Genomic DNA, 8,399 nt, shown 5'->3' on the forward strand with positions numbered 1-8,399 from the left:
AGCTCCTTGCTCCCCGCACGTTTTGGGACAAAACTCGGTGCAAAGTTTATGGCGGCCACCCGGGTTCGTTCAGCAAAGGCTAGAACCGCTTGACCCAACCCCTGAACGGCCGCGAGCAGGTGAAGCCCCATCCCGGGCCGCAGCGGACACGGCGCCCGCCCTCCCCGGTGACCTCCAGGGCCGGGCCGGGCCGCGCTCCGCGTCCCGCCCGGACCCGGCGCGCCGGGGAACGGCAGAACGCCCTCCCTCCCGCGCCATAAACCACCCGCGGTGTTTAATTAACGCAATTAACGAGGCGCCGCGCTCGAGGCCGGCCCCGCGGGGCCGCCCCGCGTGCCGAGGCCCGGCCCGGGCCCGCTGCTGGAGGCCGCGGGGAGGCCCCGCGTGTCCCGCGTCACCTTCACGGCCGGGCCGCGGCGGCACGCGTCCGGGGCACGGCCGGGACCGACCATTCCCGCGCGGGGGGGGGTGCGGCCGCCCCGCCAGGCTCCGCCAGAGGGCGCGGTGGCTGCAGCGCCGCGCGGGGGAAGCGGCGTCCCCCGCGGAGGGAGTGGGAGCGCCGTGAGGCGCCTCGTGGAAAATTCTCGGATTTGGGTTGTTTTTTTTTTTTTTTTGGGGGGTGGTTTTGGTTGGCTGATTGTTTTTTCTAATTAAAGAACTCATAATCCTTTATGCTTCCAATAAACGTGTGCAGCCGCGCCGTCACACACCGCCACGGTCAGAGCCCGCTCCGACCCCACCGCCCGCCCCGGCCCATTTTGGTTTTGTTTTTTTTTTCCCCGATTTTCCCAGTTTTCGGGCCAGCCCCGCGGATCCCGCAGGGACACTGCGGAACAGGGCAGCGATCCCAGCTTTCCCCGTGGCCGGTGGCACCGAGCCGGGGGTGCCCAGGCACCGTCCCCTCAGCCCCGTCCCCCATGTTGCCCTCAGAGCGGCCGGGGCCGGCGGGCGAGGGGCCGCAGCGGCTGCCAGGGCTCGGCCCGGCCAGGAACGGGTGGGGAAGTGCTGGGAAGGGGCCCGGGCTCCGGTGGGAATGTCACGGGAGCAGGATTTCCTGCAGACAGCACCGATATAGCCGGGGCACGAAGCCACGGCGGGGTCCTGGAGAAGGCAGGCCTTGGTTCGGCTCATCTCTTCGGGAAGGGCTTGGCCGAGTCCTCTGGAGCCCACATCGGCCGTTCTGTGCCTTGGCCAGGCCGTGCTCCCGCTGCGGGGATGACACACCTGAGCTCAGGCATCACAAGGGCTGAGCCAGGCCCAAACTGCCCTGCTGGAAGTCCTGGGATCCCAAAATGCTGTCCTACACCCCGACTTGGGTGTCCCCCCCAGACCCCTGGGGGGAGCAGCAGGAATGATGCTCCGAGGGGATTCCTGCTAGGAAAACACACCTTGAAACCACTTTGCTTTAGAGAAAGATTCACAAAATATATTACAGTGCATTGTTGGTTTTGGTAAGAGAATTAAAACACTGCGGTGTGGGTGGAGGATGGAGATTGCAGCCCTCAGGTCCCCTGGCATGAATCAGTGCCCTGTGAGGGACCCCATCAATGCCATCACCTGCAATTAGGGCTGGGCAGATCCGTGTGGATAAGTCAGAGCCAGGGAGTAATCAGGGCCCATTGAGGAGATTAGACACAGAGCACAAGCTGCCCAGCAAACACGGCCCAGCTGGCAGCCCCTTGGCTGTTCTGTGGGTAGCAGCTCCAGGACATGGAGGAATGAAAGAAAAAGAAACAGAAGTCAAATAAGTTGTAATAAATACACTGCAGAATGTATTTTGGAATCCTCTCAGCGCCAAGAGCTGCCCAGCCTCGGTCCACAGGGACAGCACGGGAGCAAACACCTGTCAGATCAGTGTTTGTCACATCAGGCAGTGATCTGTGCTCTCTGGGACCAGGGACAGGAGCCAAAGGAACAGCTGGAGCTGTGACAGGGGAGGGTTACACTGGATATCGGGAAAGTTTCTTTCCCCTGAGGGGTGTCAGGCACAGAAAATGCTCTCCAGGAATGGTCAGGGCCCCCCAAGGCTGCCAGAGCTCCAGGAGCATTTGAACAACCCTCTCAGGCACAGGATGGGATTGTTGAGGTGTCCTGTGCAGGGCCAGGAGCCAGACTGATGATCCTTGTGGGTCCCTTGCAGTTCAGGATATTCCTTAATTCCGTGACCTAGTGAGACCTCATATGTCCCTTGTGGGAGTGGGAACTTCTTCCTTCTCATCCCCTTCCCCCTTAGCCCCATTTCCAGACCTGCTGAGCACCTGATATCCCACAGGAACTGAGGACTCCTGGACTCAGGCTTTGCTGGGATGTAAATTACCACTAATGCTCAGATTAGAGCATTTCCCAGCAGTTGCTTCTGCCCATTCCATGGAAACAGCCAGCTGGGAAAGGGCTCAGTGTCACCAGGACTCCTCCAGCTCAGGAACACTCCCAGCCTCGCTGGCTGGGGTGGAAAACCAGGCCTGCTCCACAGAGTGAGAAAAGAATTCCTGCTGGGTGACAATTCTGTGTCAGCCAAGGGAGAAATGCAGGAGTGACACCGCTCGAGCCAGGACATGACCAGGTCCTGTTGTCACCTGTTGGGAGGTGAAACAACCAGTTCTGTATTTATACCCGGGCAGGTTCTTTCCTGTGAGTCACCAGCTGTGACTGGGGCATGGGCAGTTCCCCTTGAGCCCCATTCAGGAGCTCCCAAAGCCTTCTCCCAACAGCTGGGTTTGGGATCATGGCAGAAACAATTGTTCCTCCTGCCCAGGGTGTTCCAGAGCTGAGTGAGCTGGTGGACACACAAATGAGACATCCCAGTCTGAGAACAAGCAAAGGGCAAGGCAAGAAGCTCCTTTCCTACAGCAGTCCCTCACCCAGCTCCATGGAATCAGAATATGGAGCCATTTCTTTCTTGTTAGAGCCAGACTATCTGATGTGAGCCGATGCCAGTAAAAACTGGGATTTCCTGTCACCAGCCTCCCTCTGCTCTATTGACTTTTCCTTGCTTCGGGCGTACCTTATGGATTTATTCCTCATTCCCCAGCAGAAGGGATCCAGCTGCATTCAAGGGCATCTCCCCTGTTCCTCTAGAGCAGGAGCATCCCAGCTCTCAGGACAGGGCAGGAGGAAGATGAGGACCATGACGCAGAGACCTGAACAGTGAGCAGAGCCTTTCCCAGCCCTCAGAGCCAGCAGGACACCCGCTGGTTTCACAAGAGGAAACTCCACCTCAGGGTAGAGCAGAGGGCACCAGGAATTTGGCCTTAGGAAGCCAGGAGTGAATGTTAAAACCACGAGGCAGAGCGTGAAGGAGCAGTAGGAGCAGTGCTGGGAGAGATTTATGGCTCCTGGGTGTGAGCTGGGACCTCCCACTGGCAGCCCCGAGGTCTGGGCTGTCCATGGCAGTGCAAAGTGCTTCTCCCTCCAAAACTGTGCTGAAACAAGGAGTCAGCTTCCCTTTTCCCGGTGTTTCACTGTGTTACATCCACTCTGAAATGGGCTCTCACTTCAGTCCCAGCTGAGTACAAACACCAGAAGAAAGGCAGGGATTGTTTATTGTCCCTGACTCTGATGATTTATCTGTTGGTTACCTGGGCATCAGCCTGCCCAAGGGGTCCAAAGCCTGTCCCTGGCTCAGGGGTGATATTCTGTCCCTGTTCCCCACATCTTGCCCTGTGCCTGCAGAGCTGATGCCAACACGGCTCAACCACATCTTGGCCCCAGTGTTTTGTCCAGAGGTGCCACATTTGGTTATCACACCTCTGCTGCCATCCCCACTATCAGCAAGGAATAAATATTTTTAGACATGGAATAAATATTGAGCTGGCTTCACTATCTCTGCCTCAGCTCCTTCCTCCTCCCAGACAGCCAGGGAGCCTCCAGCACCGTGGCAGAGCCTGCAGGATTACAGGGTGTTCCCACCACGGAGCTGTGCAGATGCTGCCAGGGCCTCCTTGGTGGCTCTGACACAAAAGGCTGGGCTCAGCAGCTGCTGGAAACATCTGGCTTTAATTCTTCCTTAAAGCCACAACTTTCATTTGGCCACCAAACCACGTCCCTTTCATCTCTCCAGAGGACCAGCCCTGTGGCAGAGCTGACTCCGCCTGTCCTTACCCTGCATTATCCTGCAGGAAGAAGGTCCCAGAAAATTCAGGGCTGTGCTCCTACAGGGGAGAGATCTTGGAGAGGGCAGCAGCTCCCAGCTGACAGGTTTCTGCTCTTCTCTCCCTCGAGTTCCTTTGAAGTAATTTCTAGACACACATTTCTCCATCAGCATGGTTCAAAGGGGCTCAGTGCTCAGCTTAGACCTGATGGCCCCTAAATTCCCTGGGCTGAGAACCCAAATGTGAAGAATCAACAGAAGTGAAATGTTGTGCTAAGCAGGCCAAAGTGTGTCCTTGGGCTGGAGGGAGAAACTGTGTCTGTTTGGAAATCCCTTAAACTGAGGGTGCTGAAGGTTTGTGGCTGGGCTGGCAGGCTGGAAGAGGGCTGGGAAAAGGCCTTGGCAGGATCAGAAACACCAGCAGTGGCAGTTTACTCAACAACACTTGGCTGATAATTCTGCTATCAATAAATGATTACCCCAGCAGGGAGAAGATGTTTTGAACACTCAGGGTGTTTTTGTGCAGTAGAAGAGGCCTGGAGTGAGAACTTTGGAGGTTGGAGAGATCAGCTGCCATCACATGATCCTGTGACGCCGGTAACCACAGCAAAGTTTTATCCAAAACCAGGGAGACTCTTGGCTCTGCTTCTGGGCCTGAGCTCAGCAGAGATTGTGCCATTGTATTTTCACAAACTTCCATTGGTGCTGAAGTAACTGATTGGCTTTTCCAGACAAAACTGAGTCCCGCTGTGGGAGAGGTGCCTTGGGCAGCTCAGAGGCATCACAGGGTCTGATCCCAGCATGCCAGGCAAACCCACGGAGCTCCAGCTCCAGGGGCAGCCAGCCCTGAGCAATCCATCTCCTGTGGCAGACTCTGGCTACACCCAAAGCCTTGGCAGGGCTGGAGTCTAGAAACTGTGCTATAATTTCAAATAAACCAGCTCTTCCCATCTGCCTCCTGCCCTGCTGCTGGGCCACACTCTTCAAATGGCCACAGGGAAAAGGTTTTACCCTTTTATTTAACATGATCAAATAAAACAATCCATGCAGGGGACAGCAGGACAACAACAGGCTCGCATGGACTCACAGCTGCCTGCCAGGAGCAGGGACCTGCCACGGCTCCAGCTTGGCTACACAGTGTGGGGGGATTTTTCTGTAGCTCAGATGGGTCTTTTGGTACCCAGAATTTTCCCTTCTTGCTACACTGAAACCCTCCAGGGCATCCAGCCACCAGGAGCTGGTCTCCAGAGGTACATTCAGGAGAGCTCAGGTGTCCCTGTCCCACCTCACTGCTCCATCCAGGTCAGACCTGGCAGGGAGGAGGAGCGAGTGAATCACCAGGAAAGGGCAGTAGCAGGAAATGCAGCTGCAAGGCTGACCCAGCATGGCTCCTCCTGGACCTTGGACAGATGGAGCTGGCCAGGAGTTAATGTTTAACTCCTCCAAAGGCCTGGAGACACCAGGGACATCCTGCTTGGCCAGGAGCTGTGCTGGGATGGTCCCGCAGAGCTGCACTTGTGCCTCAAAGGCAATTAAATCAAAAGGCAAAAAAAGTCCAAAGGGCCCCATGATGTCCCGATAAGCACCAGAAAAGAGGTGGATAAATGACATTAATGGCATTAATTTGTTCATCTGGGTAGCCCTGCCCCAGGCACAGCAGTTCCCACAGCATCAATAAGGAAAAGCTCATGAATTGTTGGGATATGTTACCAAAGTCTTGGCAAAGCTGCAGAACTTCCTGCTCTCCCTTCTTTCCCCATCTCTCTTTCCTCTTCTCAAGGGCATTTAAATCCAAGCAAGACAGTCTTGGCCAAAAAGGAGCACATGGTGCCCCGGGGGCAGGGCAGGGCCCGGGACGTTAATCCCAGCTCAGGTTACTCAACAGCAGTTTTGGATTCCTGTTCCTCACTTCACCCTTGTAAAGTGGGAATGGTTCTTCCTGAATTCCCAACGCTGCCAGAGTCGTGTCTGAGGGCTGATTAGGAAGGTCCAAAAACACTGGATGAGTGGCTGTGAGATGCACCCTTGCTGAGGACCAGGAACTCAGATTTTTCTGCTCCTCCAGGGATGCCAAGGGCAGCCAGGAGCTGCCAGAAACAGGCTCAGAAGTTCTGCCTCTGTCCCCCAGGGAACACACATCCTGCAGGGAATCCATCCTGTTCATTTGCAGCCTCTGCAATAACCTGACATGGTGGGAAGGAATCAGCCGTGTTCAGCAGGTGGATCCAATGTCTCTCCCAGTCCCCAAGGCTGAGGAAGAAAGGATTCTGTAACCCAAGAAGAAGCAGCAGCTCTGACTGTCCAGGAATAAAAGAGTCTCAGTGAGCAGCTCCTGGCTAAAGTTACCTGCAGGCAGAAAGGGGAGAGCTCAGGGAAGAGCTCAGGCTGTGCCATCAGAGCCACAGGTGTGCAGCCCTGCCTTAGCAAAGCTATGCCACAGAAGTTCCAGGATGGTGTTTTTCTGTTACCTTGGTTTTATCACAAAGCAAAAAGGGAATGTACAGACTGACAGAGTATGTTTGGAAATGGAAATAAAATTCCAGTTTAATCACTGATTAAACAAACCAGTGGTGCTGTTGGGAGGGGTCACTTGGAGTTTACGGATTGGGTGGGGAACTCAAAAATGCCATGAGGGTGTCCCAGGCTTTTCTGGGGGTTTCTTCACCCTGTTTGCTGGGCCTGGGCTGTGGGAAGCTCAGGAGCCCCAACACTTGGAGTCAGTGCTGGCCTGAGTGGGACTCAGGTGAAACATCAGAAAGGGAGGGGTGAAGATAGAAAACATTTCTTTGGACTCTCCCCTCTGGGTATAAACCTACCAGAGTGGTCCCATTCTGCAGCTCCAAGAGTGACTCCAGATATCCCTGGAAAGCAAGAGGCACTACCAACAGATTAATAATTACACCTGGGGCTATTTCCCAGAGAATTGTTCCTATCTCATTGACTCATCAACCTGCAATTCACCACCTCTCACCAGAGCACCAGAAACCCCATTTTAGATCAATGCTGAGCTCAGAGCCCTCAGCTGCACTGGGGAATGAGATCAGAGCTCAGAGCCCTCAGCTGCACCTCAGGAATGAGCTCACAGCACTGTCACTGCCAGTTCTCTGTGGTCAGCCTGATGGGTCCCTTCCAGCACAGGAGATTCCATCATTCCATGGTTCTGTGACACCTTCCCTGCTCATGCACTTGCCCAAACAGCATCTCCTGCTGCCACCTGAGATGGGTCCCTGTGCTGGAGATGTCATGGTCTGACCCAGGAGATTCTGTGACACCTTCCCTGCTCATGCACTCCTGCTGCCACCTGAGATGGGTCCCTGTGCTGGAGATGTCATGGTCTGACCCAGGAGGATGTTTGTAACACCCTAAATTAAACGCTGGAAACCTCATACACAATTAATTAAGGCAAGGCAGCACCTCCTAAGCGCTGCTCTCTTCCTCCTCATGGCCCATCCCGTGGCTCTGTGAGGTGCCTCACGTTCTGGCATGGCCTCGTTTGGGCACTAATCCCACAGCTGGCACATGGAGCTCTCACACACGGGCACAGAGGCTGAGGCTTTACACTGTCTTTGATGCACAGTCTGATTTTTTATCTGTGTTATTCTTCCTCCCTGATTCCAATCAGCAGTCTGTGGGCTGCTGTAATGCAAGCAGTGAGATCCATTCTTTTATCCTTGATATTTGGGTAATCAACTTCCAGGTGCTACTGCAGTGCATCCTGTATTCCCAACATTTCCAAAGAACTACTCCATCCTATGTAAATTTTGCAAATGAGAATTGTATCCATTTCTCATTTTGCAAATCTGTGAGTCTACTGGAATAAAAGTTTTCCATAAGACCCTGAGTCAAAGCACATCACTGCAGCATTCCAGATGAGGCTGCACATTGGAGAAGCAGGAATGGTTTGCCCAAAGTGCCTCTGGTATCATTTGAGTGCCCTGTGATGTTTTTGCCACCAGAAAAAGGGGGGATGCCAGTCCAGAGGGACACCTTCCACTGTCCCAGGGTGTTCCAAGCCCCATCCAAGGCCAGGTTGGATGGACCTGCCTCCATCCACCAGGATCCAACCACGGGAGCTGTAATTTATAGTGTGTGGATTTTCTGGGCTATAATTCAGACTTTTTACTGGAATGACTAAATTTCACATGCCAGTGCTGAGACTGTCATAAAAGTAACATCAACATATTAATTTAATTAGTCACTTCCTGTCTTAATGGCCGCTGCTCTGCAAGCAGCTCCCAAGGAATTTGGGACAGCCCAGAATTTGGGACAACATCAACATCCAAGACCTGCAGCTGGGGAAGGAGCTGGA

Source organism: Passer montanus, unplaced genomic scaffold, assembly GCF_014805655.1.
Source record: "Passer montanus isolate IOZ18808 unplaced genomic scaffold, ASM1480565v1 scaffold187, whole genome shotgun sequence".
In the NCBI taxonomy this organism is placed as follows: domain Eukaryota; kingdom Metazoa; phylum Chordata; class Aves; order Passeriformes; family Passeridae; genus Passer; species Passer montanus.